The sequence below is a fragment of the Protopterus annectens genome, chromosome 7.part0 (genome assembly GCF_019279795.1).
Source record: "Protopterus annectens isolate FY-2018-M chromosome 7.part0, PAN1.0, whole genome shotgun sequence".
Classification (NCBI taxonomy): domain Eukaryota; kingdom Metazoa; phylum Chordata; order Ceratodontiformes; family Protopteridae; genus Protopterus; species Protopterus annectens.
The window spans coordinates 1925375937-1925395208 of NC_056739.1; positions in this window are offsets into that span (position 1 = coordinate 1925375937).

The window sequence follows — 19272 nt, forward strand, 5'->3', positions numbered from 1 at the left end:
TGGGACCACATTGCCCCCGTCTGTTTAGTATGGAATGGGAATATGAGGAAGTATGGCAGGTACACTTGTGGAGGTGGTTATGGTTGGTAGATATAGAGGACAATCTACAGGGGTGGTATGTGACATGTGCAGTGGGTAAACACCCTAGATGGTGTGTGTGGTCTGTGATGTGGATGCCCCATAGGCCCCAATAATGGGAACAATGAGAAAAAGCCTCACACCCACTGCTACTCACAACAGCAGTCCACATCCTGAAGGTGCCTGGTTTGAAGGCTGAGCAAGAGGAGCATGTTGGCCCTGTGAATGTGTACTGGGTGTCTCAGACTGATGTAGCACATCCCACATGTGTCTGTGGAGCCCGGTATAGAACAGACCCTAGACCTGACCTCAGGGGACAGTAACATATCTGTGTGTGCCCCGAGGGGGGAGACAACATCCCCTGGGTTGGTTCCACCTGACGGTATTGCTGGAGCAGTACATGAGGAGGCCCCAGGTTGGGACACACATGATGTGGCTGGGTATCATGGGCAGATGGGTTTGGAGAGGTGGTTCTTCTGCCAATAGAACATATACATGTTATTGTGTCACTGTTATAGAACATATGTTGGTAGTAATAATCTACACAATCCCAGTACATGTCCAACAGCATGCATACATATCCCCAATAACACAAAATGTCAGATCTGCAGCAAACTGAAGCAGCCATACCACTGGCATATATGGAACCATAATGGCCCAGATAATGACATGTAGGTTAATAGTCTGTAACAGGCCAGCAATGATAGTGTCCACACAGGGGACATGGCTACCATCACATAGCAGAAAGTGTGATACAATACAATATCTGTCCCACTGATAGGTAAGCTGTAGCCTTACCTAATGAGTTGTGTGTACAGTTTGTTGAAGCTGATATGGTGGGGGGGTGACAGTGGTGTGTACTACAGACTGTGGTAACCTTGCTATATGAGTTGATCAGACCTGTTTCCATCTTTATGTCTTTCAGCCAAGATGTCACATGCACAGTTGCCCACATATTCACAAGCAAAGAATGATGTGGTGATATCACACTTGATCCAGCACTACTCAGTGCTGTTTGGCAGGGCTGTGCATGAGCAGCAGGAGCAGACTGCCATGTGGAATGACCTAGTCCACAGGGTCAATGATGTCGGACTGCACAACCACAGTAATGAGCAGGTCTGGCATCATTGTACTGACCTGCTTTACAATGCCCGTCAGTATGCTGCTCCAGCCTGGGGGAATCACCTTGCCATGGGGGGACCATGCCATCCACCCCCCCTGACACATGTGGAGGAGCTCCTGGCCAGCCTCATGCCACCTGCTCATCTGGCCAGCCATTAAATGCTGGACACCTTCGTAGAGGTGGGTGTCACCCACACACTGGCCAAGGAGCATGCAGGTAAGGATACTAGGCACATAAGTAGACCACTGTTGTGTATACATCCACATTGGTACAGGTAGATCATGCATATCTGACATATCAAGGATAGTGTTGTGGTATTGTAGTGATAAACACATGCCCAGATGTGGTAGTATCATGGGAATGTACCGTTGATGTATTGTAATACTGCACTCACCCTGTAGCACTGCCACAGGTGTGGCCATTAACATTGCATCTCTCACCCTCTTATGTAGGTCCCTCTAGGATACCACCAAGGCAGCAGCCTGTAGCCATTGTGTGTTTTATGTAGATGCTTGTCAACACACTGCGCATGGAATGGCAATGGTATATTCCATGCACACATCTAACACACCTACCCTGAATGCATGCTGTACATGTGCATGTATTGTTGCTGTGAAATGCATGGTCTCACAAGGGTATGTCAGACACCTGCATGATAACTAACATCCTGTCATTGTGGAATCTGTCCACAGAGAGTCACATACTGGTGGTCGACATAGCCTACAGTAGGGACATGTTTGGAACAACACCCATATACAGTGCAACACCATTGTATATATCTGTAGGACAATGGCAACTGCTGCAGAGATACACTATGGCATAAGGTATTGCAGTAGTCCACATTATCAGCTGGGTCTAGGCTGCAACATGTGGTGTTCAGTGTATGGGACACTGCAAAGTGACACACATGTGTAGGGCTTACTTGTCATGCATCTGTATAAAGGTTGAAGGAGGGGGGGTTCAGCATGACACACCAGTGCACTGTAGCAGGGATCCTAAGGATGCTAGGAATGGCTCTATCTTCACATAGTCAGGTTCAGGGCCTGTGGCAGCCATAATCCTACCCACACAGCAATAGTGACAGCAGTGTGTGAACACCTTGGGATGTGCACATGTGTAGACCTTGCAATCATGCAGAATAGGGGGACAAGTGTAGGGCAGACTGAACATACACTGGCAAATGCAGATGGCCCACGTTGGTAAACCCCTGCCAAGAGTAGTGACTGCTGTAGTACACACAACAAGAGGTGCGATAACCCGTCATGATAAGGGTGTGCACACATATGCCCACATGGTGTGTATGCATTGTGGTCATCAGCCACACACCTAACACAATCTGTAGACACTGCATATGAAATTACAGGACATGTTACATAGCGGGCTCGTGTACTGCTAAGATATGCAGTGATGTGGTCCCATGTCAGATCAAGGATGCATGTGTCAAATCAATAAATGTGTGTACACCCCCCATAGCCATGGTATGCTCTGATGGTTTTCAGTGTAAGAGTATTGGAGTGGTCATGTTGATGTACTTGTTTTAATTTTGACAGCATTGAAAAGCAACTTTTTAAGTCTCTAACTTAACCTGGTGGTTTGCTAGTTTTAATGGCTAATTAGCATATTTTATTAATTGGAGTTCTAGTCACATGATTTGGACTAGAAGCTATTTAAGCACTGAATTTTTAATGATGGTTCATCTTGATAAAGTCTGGTATGACTCCAGGTGAAAGCGCTTGATGTAATATTCTACTTTTTATTTTTTTGTTCTTTATTAAAGTCAATTTTGATTCAAGACACGTTGGACTGTTCCTTTTCTTTCAAGCCTTTGGATATTTTACTTTGTTCTTGGTTTGGATCTGCTTTGTTTTGAGTTTGTTGGTTTAATTTATCCATGGCTGAAGGGGCTGAATGATCTAGTTTTGCTGATACACCACTATTGTTAAGAGATGAAACTGATGATGTACCGGTTACACGTGGTGAATTTAAGCAGATTTTATCTCTTTTATCTCGACTGACTAAGTCCTTAAATCCTGAATCTAACACTTCTGAGGCTTTATTGCCTGGCAATCAGCAAAATGAACTGGGTTTGTTTGCCACAGCAACTTTGGGTCCTAGTAATGGAGTTTTTTCAGCAGCGGAAGTTCCTGGAGGGATTTTATTGGGTTGCACCGAACCACAGGAGCAGCAGTTACACCAAGTGAATGTCAACAACACTAGAAGTCATTCCATGAAAAAAGACTTTAATTTTGTTTCATGGACAGAAAAACAATTTCAATTTAAACAAGGTACTTTTATTACTAATAACAGCTTGGACAACTGCATAGAACATGATTTTAAAACTTTTAATGACAAGCTGTAAGCTTTTAAGAGCACGCAATTAGAAATAGACTACTTGAAAGAATGTTTGCGTGTGCAGCATGTCCTGAAGGGGTTATGCTGCTACAAATTTCCTAATAATGCTGTAGCTGGCTCTTCCCTTTACAATAGTTTGGTTAAAATTTTTAACAAGGCAGGGCTTGAAATGCTTGAATGTATGATAAAAGATTATGAGGAAAAAGCTGTTGTGTTACTTAAGGAGGTAACATCTCTCAATGATAGTGTAGTTAAAAATAAGAATTTTCTAAGTGTTAAAAGGGAATATGATCATGTTTTTAATGAAGTAGACCATTTCTGTTTAAAGATAGTGAATTGCAAGATCAGGAAGCTTGAGCGCGACCTCACAGAATACAGGGATGGAAAAGCCTACCCACTGGTTGGTAGGGGTAGGCAGGATACTAGGCATTCCTACAATCACAACAGTGATACTGTTTTTAATGATAATGCCCCTAATCCTGTACTAGACGTACCAAGGAAAAGTGAGAAGCTTGCTCAAAAAAACAGTCAAAGTGAACCATCGGATTTTCACTATCCCCCGGGCAGACCAGGGGGGAGGAATGTCCTAAACCAACCTCAAGCTTGGAACAGAACACACAGATAAGGGCTTTAGATGAAGACTGTATTAGAATTTCCATTCATGAAACCCCGGAGGGGGTACATGACAATTTTGTCTTAATTAGAAAGGACAATTTTGTTATTTATAATTTTACTGATATTACAATCACTGATGCGTTTTTTGAGATTTTCACTAAAGGGCTTCATTATGTACTCTCACGCAGACTTGATCTATGTACTATTTTAGTTGATTTAAAACTTTTTGTTAGACGGCTGAACCTTTCTTTCTTTTTCAAAGGTCAGACTCAGATCAATGATGGGCTCACAAGATTCAGCACATTTAACCCACCTTTAAATCCATTGTTAAAATTATTTGAAGACTTGGTAGAGAGAGACATAAGAGATTTCTGTTTGAACAGGTCTCACATTCCATTTGGCAACTTTAGACAAGAGCTTAGTCAATTGGTAAGAAGGCTTCGAGAAGAGGACATCCGGGTGATGAAACCGGATAAGGGTGGGGGTGTAGTTTTAATGTATAGCATGACATATGACAACTACATTCACAATATGTTGCAGGATGCTGAGTGTTATGAATTGATATCTAGGAATGAGTTAAATATAGCATATTCAAAGATTTCTTATGCACTCATGGATCATTTACTGCAGGGTGTGATAAATGAAAAATTATATAATTATTTGTATGTCAAAAATCCTAGGACACCTGCAATTTTTGGAATTCCTAAAACGCACAAGGGCTTACATCCTTTAAATTTTAGGCCTATTGTGTCTGGGGCTGGTGGGATAACAGAGCCCTTAGGTAAGTTCATTGATTTTAACATTAACAAATTTGCATTTGATTTACCCTATGTTTGTAAAGATTCATGGGACCTTCTTTCTGGCATTCAAAAAAATTTTTATAAACCAGATTTACTGATGGCAACTATTGATATAGGTGAGCTATTTCCTAGTATTCCTCATGATGTGGACTTGGAATGGTTTAATGACACTTTAACTTTTGAATCTAGCTTAGGGGCTAACATGATTGGATTATTGGTTGAGTTCATGGAAACTGTCCTGGACAACAATTTTATTTATTTTAAGGGCGATTTCTACAAACAAAAGAAGGGTGTAGTAATGGGCACGGCTTGTGCTTCCAGCTACTCCAATATTGTACTACACCACTGGGAAAGTAAATTCATCTTTTCTACAACTTGGGCTCAACATATTATCCACTATCAAAGATATCTTGATGATATCTGCCTTTTATGGGATGGTACCTTGGACCAATTTTTGGAATTTATGGCCTATATCAACTCTACTACCCCCTTTTTAGCATTTACTCACAGTGTTAACAGTGATTATTTGAATTATCTTGATATTGCTCTTTTTAAGGATGTCATTAACTGTACCTTTCAATCTAAAGTATATAGGAAAAGTTCTTTCTCTAACTCTTATTTGCACTTCAATAGTGGTCACCCCTTTCACCAGAAGAAAGGGATAGTGAAAGGGCAATTCATACGTGCCTCTAGGATGTGTAGTACATTAGAGTTTTTCCTTGACGAGGTCAGTTTTTTGAAGCAACTTTTCAATGAAAGGGGGTACCCAGTGTACTTAGTTGATGATTTAGCTGAGGAGGTAATTGCAGGCAGGGAAACTGTGTATTGCCCTCTTTTAGGTAGTGGGGTGACTCATGAAACCCTTTTTAAATCATCTAAACAGACCGAACACCAGAATAGCTTTGTGTATACCTTTTCTGGGGATTCACTGAAGGTCGAGCAGTTAATCACAAAATATTGGCCTATACTTACACATCACGACAATTTCAAACAATTTGTCAAGGAATGCCCCCATTTCATTAGAAAAAGAGACATGAACCTTAAGGGCCTTTTTGAGGATGAATCTGGTTTTGGTTCTACAAGGGGTTGTTCGAAATTTGGCACGTATAAGTGTGGCTCATGTAAACAATGTCCTTATCTGCTCAACAAAAATTCATTATTTATTCCATCTAGGAGGTTTAGAGTTAAGGCTGAGCATTCTTACAACTGTGGTACTAAAGGGGTTATCTATTTGGGGTTTTGCACACAGTGCTCCAATTTGTATGTGGGTAAAACTGAGAGAGCACTCAGAAGAAGGATATATGAGCACCTCTATGATGTTTCTAAGAAGAAGGAAAACAATGCTTTTTATAAACTTCTTGGCTCATGCCCCAATATGCAACTTAAGTTTTTTTATATTATTTTATTTATTTTATTTTACATTTGTTTACCAGGCTAGTCTAGCTGGATACATGTCCATTTTCAGTAGAGGCCCGGGGAGAAAAGCTCCAAGAAGAAGAGAAGGTACAATTCATAAGGTACAGATAACATCATAAATGAAAAGACAATAAGAATTACAATTGGCTTTACATACAGTTGAAATAGAGAATAAAAATAAACATTTGGCTTTACATACTATAAAAAACAGGCACAGAACTTAAGTAAATAATCTCACATGTTTCAATTGAATGACCTAGAGGGAAGTGGTTAAATTCTGGGGTGGTAAAGGCCCGGACTTTTTGTTAGTCAGGTTTGGTACAGGGGCACAGCCAGTGGGACTTGAGGAATTCTTTGATGTGTTTTTTGAATTGGTTAAGTGAGGTCATAAGTCTTAGGCTGGTTGGGAGGGAGTTTCATAGCCTACCAATGGAGTTGGCATAGAGAGCATCACCTCCAGAGTTGTTAGATTTGACGGTTTGTACCTGGACACTTTTAGAATATCTGAGGCAGGTTAGGTTGGAGTAGGGGGTAAGTATTTTATTCAGTGAGGGGGTTTTGTCTGGTTGGTTAATTATCTTAAATGCCTCAGTGATTTGGTTGATTTTGAGAATGTTGGGCAGTTCTAACCATTCAAGTGCCTTCAGGTTTAGGCAGTGGTGGGTTCGATAAGGCATCCCTGTTATGAATCTGGCTATATGGTTATAAGCTGTAGAGAGTTTATTTAGCTCACTCTTGTTGAGGAATGAAAATATTGGGGAGGCATATAGGAGGGTTGAAAGGAGATGGGTGTGAGCTATAGTTAGTTTGGTGTGTGGGGTTAAGAAGTTATTTATTCTATACATGGAGCCTAGTTTCTTGTTAACAGAGTTAATGGTTAAGCTGATGTGTATGTCATATTTGAGCTTGTGGTCGATGGTCACACCAAGTAGTTTGGTGTGGGAGACAGGCTCTATGATGGTGCCATTGGTAGAAACCACGTGGAAGGTAGGGTTATTGGCATTTGGAGGTTCTTTACCTTGGCAGGTAGATACAGAGGGAAAAAATAGCAGTAACTTGGTTTTAGTAGGATTTAGTAAAAGTTTTAATTCTGAGAACCATTTTTCGACTTTAGTAAAGCAATGCTGGGTTGAAGCTTGGAGTTTGGTGAGAGAGATTGTCAGAGCAGATCAGAGTGGAGTCGTCTGTATATTGAATGCAGGAGGCTTTAGGGATGACTGAGTGAAGATCATTTATAAAAACAGAGAAGAGAAGGGGACCAAGTATAGAGCCCTGGGGAACAGCGATGTTATTTGGGAGTAGGTCAGATAGCTTGTTTTGCCATTGGACGGCTTGTTTTCTACCAGTGAGGTAAGCATTGAACCAACTAATAGCGAGGTTACTAAGATGTAGGGTTTTCAAGGTGTGGAGCAGGAGCTGGTGATTGACCATATCGAAGGCTTTTGATAAGTCAAGAAAGAGAGCGGAGGATATTAATTTATTGTTGCGGTTGTTGTTGGCAGTCCACAAAAGAGAGAAGGGCAGTGGTTGTGCTATGATGGGGGCGAAAACCATGCTGGGTGTGGGACAATAGATTATTTAGGGTGAGGTAGTTTGAGCTGTTTGTGAACACACCGTTCCATAATTTTGGCTAGTGGAGACAGTATTGCAATGGGTCTGTAGGTAGATGTGTCCGTAGAGGTCCCCCCCTTTGTGAAGAGGGATGATATAGGAGATTTTCCAAATAGAGGGAATGGTAGCTTCAGCTATGGTTCTGTTAATCAAGATTGATATGGGATATGCTATGGCATCTGATGCGATTTGTAAGTAGTCTGCTGGGAGTTGGTCCGCCGCCAGGGTGGTTGGTTTGAGCTTTTTCAGAAGGGTACGTATATAGGAGGTGGATATTGGCTGTAAGTTAAAGGAGGGGTGATCTTGGTCATTAGTTAGGGTTACTGGTGGGGGGGTAGAGGAAAGTTGACTGGCTAGTGACTGAATAGTCTCAGTGAAAAAAGAGTTAAAGGTGTTGGCTATTACTTCTGGATGTTTCCCAATGAGTTTCTCAGGGGTGGGGGTGGTGGATTTGCCAGGATGGAGGAGATTATTGAATCCAGCACAAAATTTCTTTGGGTTATGCTGATGTTTATCCTGGAGGTGACAGAAATATTGTTTTTTATCTGTAGTAATGGCAGTTTTTGTTGAGTTTCTAAGCTGTTGAAACTTAATGCGATCTAGGGGAGTTTTGGTAGCTCTCCATTTGTTCCAGGCTTGGTCCCGAAGTTTAATTTTAGTTTTGGTATCTCCTGTTAACCAAGGTGCAATTGTACTTGGTTCTGATAAGTCGCTTTGGGAGTCAAGTATCTTAAGGAAAGTGTCGTTAAAATAAGACACGCTCTTCTAGGATAAAGTTTTTAGGATGGACCAATTACAAGATTTGAGTTCTGCAAGAAATTGGTTAGGGACAAATTTCTTGTTTCTAATTAGTCTTGTTGGGGGGGGGGTTAGTAGGTGGGCATTGAGTTTTCTGATATAAGTAATAAGGTGGTCACTAAGGTCGTTGGGAAGGGTCCCGGTGGTATAGTTATTTTTACCCTTGTTGGTAAGAATCCAGTCAATAATACTCTCTTTTTGTTGAGCTTTTCCTATTCTAGTGGGAGATAGAATATTTTCGGAGAAACCATGTAGGTTGATAGGGTGGGGATTTATGTGTTTGGAGTAGAGGGACCAGTCAATGTTGAAGTCTCCTAGTACTATGGTTTCTTGAGGGAAATTTGTGGCTAACCAGCTGAGGGTTTGCTCTAGGTTTTCTAAGTTCTTTCCTGGTGGTATATAGATTACTACAAGGTTAATGCTTTTTTGACTGTTTAAGCATGACTTTAGGGCAATCAGTTCTAGGTTAGAGACCTTAGGGGGTTGGAGTGGATTCCTTATGATGTTCAATGAATTTTTAAACATGACAGCTGTTCCCCCACCCTTTTGAGTTAACCGGTCAGCCCTAAGGATATTATACCCGGGTGGGATAATTTCTTCATCCTTGGTGCTTGGTTTAAGCCATGTTTCCGATAGGCACATAATGTCAGGGGAGTGGGTAGCTAGCAACGCATGTAAGTTGTGAACTTTGTTATTAATGCTTCTTATATTGAGGTGAAATATAAGGAGACAGCCAGCAGAACTTACGGCGGAATTCAAGGGTATAGAGCTTCGGGCGGTGTTGGGGCCTGGGTTGGGGTGGATATCGCCATCGTTGGTGATGCATTCTTTCAGGTGGTCTAGTAGTCTTTGGAGTTTAAATAGTAATTTTAGGTTAGTTTTAGTTGTGGTTTCCTTGGGGTGGTAGAGGGTGGGATGGACTATCTTTGAGCCTAGGGTATTAGGAGAGTAGAGTGAGGGAGAGATAAGATTGGAGGGATAGTTTGAATGAGAGGAGGTATGTCTTTTGGGGAGGGGAATACCTGAGAGTGTGTGAGTTTCATATTTAGTTAAAAGATAAGGAATGAGAAGGAGTGGCACTATAAAGGGTATGATAGAGTATGTGTTTTTAGCCATGGTATAGTGGTAAGACAAGGAGAAATATCTTTGGTAGTATAGAGAGTCAGAAATGTGGGAGGGGAAAGTGACAGAGTGGGAGACAGTTGTAATTGGTGGAATAGAATTTGGGATGGGCTAGATGACCTAATAAAAGTAGAGGTAGTGGGGGCGGGTGGGATAAGGGGGCAGGGTGGGGAGCGGAGCAGGGATTACACCACAAGGACTCAGCAGGGTCCTAAAGGTATCTGGTCTTAGGTGCAGTAGTCAATTATTTAAAGTAAATGCTTGCCGATTTTCCTGGATTTACTTCTTGGCAATATATTTACAGAGGCTGATTTTAGGTGAGGTACTGTCTGATTCCCGCCAACGGAGCACGTCCTAACTAGGAAGTGTGGAGCAAGAATTGTTATTTACCCTAAAACTCTTTGGGTGTTTTACATCTAGTGTCAATTATTTCTTAGAAGTTGGTAGGTGCATTCGCACTAGGAGGGAGTTCGTAGGATCAGCGTAGGTAGCCTGGGTGCCACGCGGTGAGCAGTTAGCATGGGGGGCTATCTAGGATGGAAATAAGGGAGAGAGACAGTGGTTTAATTTAATAGTAAGTGACGTTTCAAGGCTAATGAGACTCGTGCATTTCCCAAAGCTATAGCCTTTTAAAATAATATTCAGCAAGTGAGTGTAACAATAGCCAAGCACCCTTAAACAACAAATAACAGCACAGTAATACGTGTTATAAGTACCAGAGTATCCTATTAGTAGTCAAAGGCATCAACCAATATTGTTCAGCAAACATTAGCTGTGAGTAACAACGACGCCAACAAAATATTCAAATCTGCCAAATTTCCATAGGAGTCTAATAGTTAGTTACGTTAATTAAACTCTATATGTTTTACAGAGAAGAAGCAGTGATGTAGTTGTTCTATGTTACAAACACTTTGACTCAAGTTCTACGACGCTATGCAGCGCAACAGTACATTCAGACCCAGAGGTATTTCCATGAATGTCTAGTAGACAGTCACACTGAACAAAACTCAAAAACAAAACAATTTATGAAATAGCAGTAACTCAGTTATTCCTTTGCAATAGATTAGCAAAAACAGAGCAGTAAATGCAGTTGTACTGTATGAAGAACAATTTAACTAAGGTTCAAAGACGCTAAGCAGCGCCAACCGTACATTCAGACCATGAAGCATTTCCGTGAAAGTTTTGTAGTCAGTCACGCTGAGCACAACTCAAAACAATATAATAGCGTAAAGTAACAATAAAGCAGTTGTTTTTTTGAAAGAGATAAACATGTACCTAGTGGCAGGGAGATGCAGCCGGGCAGGAGGACAGGACAGTACCTGTTGCAGTCAGTTGTGGAGGACAAGAAATAAAATGGCGGAAACTGCTGGGGTGTAATATAACTTTACTGACTGATTAGATCAAGTCTTGCAGGATAGTAGAGGGGGTGAGTGGGAGGCCCGATTGGAATATAAGGAATTATGGTGGCAGCATAAATTAAATGCAACTAAACCCCCTGGTTTGAATGACAGTGTTAGCATCATGAGTGTTTTAAAACTGAGGAGGGCTAAGTTATGATGTTTATTTCTTGGTAGTTGTGTTTATTTGAACAACATGAACAACGTCTTGTTCTGAATAATTTTTTAACTACTGCTTATTTTATACTTAATGGGCAGTAATTTTTAACCACAACTTTTGAATGGTTTTTTAGGCACATATGAATTTTTTATAATTTTTAACGTTATCTTAAGATATTACATGTTTGGCTGGTCATGTTGATGTACTTGATTTAATGTTGACAGCATTGAAAAGCAACTTTTTAAGTCTCTAACATAACCTTGTGGTTTGCTAGTTTTAATGGCTAATTAGCATATTTTATTAATTGGAGTTCTAGTCACATGATTTGGACTAGAAGCTATTTAAGAACTGAATTTTTAATGATGGTTCATCTTGATAAAGCCTGGTATGACTCCAGGCGAAAGCGCTTGATGTAATATTCTACTTTTTATTTTCTTGTTCTTTATTAAAGTCAATTTTGATTCAAGACACGTTGGACTGTTCCATTCCTTTCAAGCCTTTGGATATTTTACTTTGTTCTTGGTTTGGATCTGCTTTGTTTTGAGTATTGGAGTGGTCATACATGGTCTGTTGATGTTAACAGCTGTAAATCAGGCATCAGCTTTGTTTATATGCTTGTTGTTTGTTTGCTTGTTATTTCCCTGGAATGCTAATTCCACCTAATACGCGGCTTCTCAGCACTTCTGTGGATCACTAGTGATATCTGCATTGCTTACTGTACTTATTTCCTTGTTTCACTTGAAAGAAAGTTGCTGTTTGTTGTTTTTGCATTTAAGTAACCTGTAACACATTGCACTTAAGTTACCTGGCACTTGCTCGCTAAAGCAATTATATAAGTCAGCACTAAAAATTAAAAGCACTACGCCCTCACTCCCCACTGGCCCTTGTTTTCAATTATTAAGGAATTCCTAATATTATTCTAGCATGTCTAAAGGTCAGGTGTCAATCTCCTCTCTGGTCCAGCTGGTGAATCTAAGAATCTTGAGGCAATGTTACAACTGCCTCATGTACACAGACAACCCTCTCCTCTTCCCAACAAATTCCAACACATGTGAGAGATGCAACCATATAGCCAAACTGGAGGCTAAGCTCTCTCAACTCAGTACTGGCATAACCAGTCAGGAGGAGAAGGAAACTACACTCACTACAATTCCAGTCTCACATAGACCTACCACGACAGCAAACCAAACACATAATCACACAAAAACATACTCGGAGGCTCTAAATACAGATCTGCCTAAGCAGCAGAGACCTCCAAAGCAGACACCCAAGCAACCGCTACCCCAAAACAAAACACGTGCAACACATATCTCACAAAGCCAGTGTGCCGAACAGTCACAGCCCTTAAGACTAAACAACACACCTGCTACACTTGTAATAGGTGACTCTATCATCAGGCACACTGACGTCCCGCTCACCAGGCTGAACAAGGAGAGGGTCATGGTGAGCAGCCTGTCGGGCGCTAGGATCCACCACATAACACAAGCACTCAGGTCACTCCAAGGCAAGTACAAATATGACTCAGTCATTGTCCATGCTGGTTTGAATGACCTGAGACATACCTCCCTGGACTGCATGAAAAGAGACATAGAGAAGCTCTCTGAGCATGTGGCCCAGGCCGGAATGACCCTGATCTTGAGTAGCATCTTACCCTCACCAAGAATGATGCCACAATATAAAGACAAGATGGTCAATTTCAACAATTGGCTTAAGTACTGGTGTCATTCAAAGGGGATCCAATGCCTGTCAGCTTGGGATGATATGCTCGACAAGCCACGATGCTTCGCTAGGGACGGCTTGCACCTGTCACCCCCGGGCTTTCGGATATTGGCAAAGGCTCTTGCTACCCCCATAGTGCCATTTTTAGGCAAGGCTCAAAAGACAAACCCACCTCCATAGGTATCACAAGGGATAAGAAACTAAGAGTAATGCTACTCAACGCCAGAAGTCTAAACCTCAAGATGCACGCACTCGAAACTCTCCTTAGCATGGAGAACATCAATATCTGTGCAGTAACAGAAACCTGATTCAGGGCTCCCAAGAGCACTCCAGCACTACCAGGTTATACCTCATACCATGCTTTTCGGCCCCAAAACTTGGACCGAACCATAAAAGGAGGGGGAGTATCGATATTCATCAAAGATACCCACACCTCCAGGTTGGTGGCAAAGCACGAAGCATCAGAGACTATCCATGTGCAACTAACAGTGGGTAAAACTTCCAGTTTATAGCCTGCTCCAGACCACCCTCCTAAACCCAGGAACCGCACTCGGCCTTTCTGAGAACACTGGAAAATATGAAGGTCTCTCCAAACACCATTATATTGGGCGACTTTAACTACCCAAACATAGACTGGGAGCATTACTCTAGCTCCAACACCCTAGCCCAAAGGTTCCTAGAATTTATAAACTCAAATGCTATGGAACAACTTGTTACCACTCCCACAAGAGGGGAAAACATACTGGACCTGATCATCACCAACATGGGGACTCTATGCTCCAGACCAGAAGTGTATCCCTCACTGGTAAGATCAGACCATAAACTAATCTCACTGGATATTCACATCCTGACCCCACCCCCTGCCCAGAAAACCACAGTGAAAAATTTCTCTAAAGCAAATTTCACACTCATCAAAACCGAGGTGGAATCCTTCAAAGCCCCCGGGCCTGTGGAAAATACGGCCCAGACCGCAGAATCCTTTATAAATGCATTCTATGAACCCCTTCAGGAATGCATGGATCATGCAATCCCAAATAAAAGCAAGACCCAATCCTCCAAAGGCAGATGTCCTGTCTGGTGGACCCCAGCCATAAACAAACTATGCAATAGAAGGAGGAAGCTACTAAATGATAAAGCAAAATCCCAAAAAGGGAAGGCATCACTGATCAGTATTAGCAAAAAACTACGGGCACTCATAAAATTGTCTAAGGCCAGCTTCGAGAGAAAAATTGCACAGGACACTAAGGATAATCACAAGGCTTTCTTTAGTTATGTTAGGAACCTGAGTGGTAATTCCCAGATATGCTCAGAATTAGTCCAAAATGACAGAAAATACACTGAACCCACAGACATTGCCAACATCCTAGCTGACAGGTTCAGTGCAAACTTCTCCCCCCTCCCCACCAAAAGGGCAAATATCTATCCCAGCAGAGTGCTGCCCCCCTGACATCTCAGATGCTCAGGTAAGAGCCACCCTCTCCAAAGCAAAAAACACAGAATTAATGGGACCAGACGGTGTCCCGGGCTGCGTCCTACATGAACTCCAAGAAGAGCTAAACCCAAACATAAAACTACAGTTCAATCTCAGCCTTACTACAGGATATGTGCCCAAAGAGTGGTGTACAGCAACAGTGGTCCCTCTCCATAAAGGTGGTGCCTCAATGGATCCTGGAAACTATCGCCCCATAAGCCTGACTAGCTTGGTCTGCAAAGCTATGGAAAGGATCATCATGGACCTCATAAATAAAGATATTGGGGACCTACAGACACTGGATCCTACCCAGTTCGGCTTTGTTAAGGGCAGATCCTGCCTCTTATACCTGGTTGATTTCTTTGAAACAGTCACCAAGGCCATTGACGAGGGGAAGGTGGTCCACACAGCCTACCTGGACCTCGCAAAAGCCTTCGATACAATACCCCACTCGGGCATTATAGATAAGCTCACCAGCCTAAATATAAACCCCTATGTCACTAGATGGATTGCAAACTGGCTCAAGGACAGAACCCACATGGTTAGAATTGCTGGAGCCATGTCAGACTCCAAACCAGTTACAAGTGGTGTCCCACAAGGCTCAGTCCTGGGACCTCTCTTGTTCAGTATATATTTCTCGGAGGTACAGGCCAACACGGAAGGACTGTGGCTGACCAAGTTCGCAGATGACTGCAAACTGGGCCATAATCGACTCTCCAGCCGACACAAGCATCCTCCAAAAGGGCCTCATAGAAACAGACAACTGGTGCCAGAGCCATGGCCTCAAGCTAAATGCCAAAAAGTGTATAGTCATCCCCTTTGGCAAAAACAAAGTGCCCACAAATTACCACATAGGTGGTAATCCATTAAGTACAGAAGAAGTAATTAGGGACCTGGGGACCCAAGTTGATAGCAATCTCTCATTTGACAACCATGTGGCCAAAGTGGTTAGAAAAACATTTTATATAGCCCACCTAATCATGAAGGGATTCACATCTAGATCTAGGGAGGTCATCATGCCTCTTTACTCATCCCTCATCAGGCCCATAATTGAGTACAATGCCCCTTTTGGGATGTACCTTACCAGACACCTGCAGCAACGGAAATACCCCAAAAGTACCTCACCAAGAGGATCAAAGGGCTCAAAGAGATGCCATATGCTGCCCAGTTAAAGAAACTCCAGCTCTACTCAGTGGCATACCGCCTGTTCAGAGGCGATCTGTGCCTGACGTATAAAGCCATGTCCAACCCGGAATTAATGGACATGCTGCACCTCAGAAAATCCAAATCCCATTGAGCTACGCGCTCGAGAGACTTGAACCTCAGCACTGAAATAAATAGGACATGCTGGAGGGACAGATTCATAACCCAGAGGCTCCCTTCACTCTGGAATAAAATCCCAGTCCAGGTTAGGCAGAGTCCCTCATTGACTCTCTTCAAGAGGAATCTTGATGAGTGGATGGGAGATCGTAGGTTTACCCCGGGTATCATTTCTGTGTCACTGTTAGACAGAGGCACAGTATACTAACTTTTAAAAAGGGCATAGCAGAATAAATTTAAAATGGGTGGTGAAAGCCAAAGACATTTTGGCTAGGCTTATAAATGCCCTAGGGCAGATAGCCTAGTATCAACCTATGAACCTATGAACAATGTCAACTGTCCACATATCATCCCAGGTATTTGTTGCTGAAAAACATAGGGGCTGTGAGAAGTAAAGCTGACATAACTGACACAGTACTACACATTCTGCAATGGATTGTACACTTGTGAGTTGTGGTGCACAGTACACTGCCAGGTGCAGAACAAGTGCACAGCAATACTGTGTACATGGGTGCAGTGGTATCCAGGGGAATGGGCATAACCTAGTGACACAGCACATGCATCACACACATGTATACTGTTGCTAGCATGGATTGACTATAGCTAAACTGCATGCTGTTCTGTACCATATGTTCTGCATGTTGACAGATGAGTTATAGGAGGACTGTGTGTACTATCATTGTGCAACCTCACCTGTATGTGTGTGTGCATCCTGGTGGTTAGTTAGCTTGTCTGCATGGTCACTGTGGTGAAGTGGAGGGAGGTAGATGCATGTAGGAGGCATGTGTTCATGTGTGTGTTTGTGTGGGTGGCCATGTAAGCACATGTGTGATTGTGGGGTGTTCATACTCCTGCACCTCCCTTCATGACCATGCAGTACATGGACATGGACTGCCACATTACACATCAGGAATACCTGTCATGTGTGTAATCACAGGACAGGAAATAATATAATATGGTCTGTAGCATGGAACAGGCATCCTGAGGGAAAGTAGACACCAAAGTGGTCACCTACAACTCACATATACAGCACTACAGATGCATTGGGGAAGTACTAGTCAACACCAGGGAGTGTATCCAAATATTACAGTTGTCACATGCTAGGCAAAAGGAGCAGCATATCTGGCATGTACTGAGCATTACATACTCATGATACACCAGTGCGAGATATTATGGATACAACATAGTAGCCCACACATATAGGGGCCATAGACATCATGTCCTGACATACATTGGGTGCATACCAAATGACAGCAGTGAAGCCATGTAAAACCACTATACACAGGTCAGGGAGGTAAAGTAGCAACAGACCTTGTGTTGTGGCCACTTGTGTGGGCATTTAGAGGACTGAGATGTTAATGAGTGGTATCAATGTGTGTATGTTAACAAGTATGTTGCAGGATTGGGGTAACACATGGACATATATATGGAACTGTCTGTAAAGCCATGGACAGGTAGGTATTATGCAGGGCTGTGTGTGATGTGTGTGTGTGTGTGTGTGTTTGTGTGTGTGTGTGTTTGTGTGTGTGTGTGTGTTTGTGTGTGTGTGTGTTTGTGTGTGTGTGTACTGTTAGGCAATGCTGTACAGGTTTTAAAGTGCATTCATTGTTTTCCCTCACAGGTGGCGAGGTGGGTCAGGGTCCCTACTGCATGCAATCTGATGTCTATACAGACACCGAAGATGATGATAGTACTATTGAGTTACAGGTGGGGTTGTCAGGGGCTGACACTGCTCCAACATTTGACATCCCCCTTTTAGCCACTCCAACCTCACACACAGTTTCAGTGCCTACACATACCCCATTACCAGTGGCCATAGCGGAGGAACAGCTGGTGTTTGGTGGCAGTGCACAGGGAAGTGTGGTAACCATGCCTACTGTGTCCAGTTGCAGCAGGCATAGCCGGATGTCCAGCAGGGCACCACATAGGCAGATGTCCCAGGGTGCTTGTGGTAGGGCCACTGGACATCATGTGCCTGGCATAGGTGACATAGCTGCTACCAGCAGGCGCATGTTTCAGGCTGTCATGATGGCACAGGCATGTATAGAACATTACACTAGACAGGGCCTGAGGCTGCAGAGGGCTGCTCTCGCATCTATAAGTGACAACCTCTGTGAACTGTCGAGTGCCATCCGTGCTTATACCGAGCAAACAGATAGATGGCATGATGTGCTGATGGCCCTCATCATCCTTGGTGTGTCTGTGCTTGAACATGTGGTGGGGATGCAGCAACTCCCACGTGGATGTGAGCCAGCAACACCAACAACTGGCAGTCAACGTGGAAGTGCTAGGACTTCAAGGGGCTCCCATAGTGGCAGTAGCAGCCCCAGCAGTGACGGGGGTGTGCTGTCCACACCACACCACAGCAGGCTACATGCACATGGTCCTGCCAGTCCCAGGAGGGACCTGGTACCAGCGGACAATTGTCATCAGTAGGTGAGAGTAGCACATTGAGGCCTGTACCTGGCCACGCCCTGGAACCCCTGAAAGCACAGTACATGTGTCCTTGTCTGGAGGCAGTGAACTGCACACCCTGCCAGGTATGATCTGCAGCTGTCCATAGATACCTGTGTAGGGCAGCTACATGGCAGAACTGTGTGCATGCATACCCACACACTATTCAAACACAACTAGGGCAACCCCATACCTACACAAACCACATCACCTTGCCCAGCTCTCCACAGTACACCCCTTAACCACACACATGGTGTCAAATGTATGGCCCATCCTCAGCCTCTGGCAAACCATCACACCCTGTGCATATGATGATACCAGTGCCACATCCCTGTCATTCATGCCATCAATGCAGGGACAGGCTGATATGGTTCTGATGCACATGGTGACTGCACTACAGTGTACCACAGTACTGCAGTGTAACATGTTGTAGGGAGTAGAGTGTAATGCATATATGGCAGGTAGTGTAGCCATACAGCAAATTATGCCTTTTAGCTGTTAGTAACACTGGCTGGATGTGATCTCTATAATGTTATCTATTTGTATTGCAGGTGCACATGTGTCAGCACTAGGATGCCCTGTGCATACGATAATACCTGTGCCACATCCCTGTCAACCATATCATCAATGCAGGGACAGGCTGATATGGTTCTGATGCATATGGTGACTGCACTACAGTGTACCACAGTACTGCAGTGTAACATGTTATAGGGAGTACAGTGTAATGCATATATGGCAGGTAGTGTAGCCATCCAGCAATTATGCCTGATATCTGTTAGTAACACTAGTTGGATGTGGTCTCTATAATGTTATCCATTTGTGTTGTAGGTGTAGAT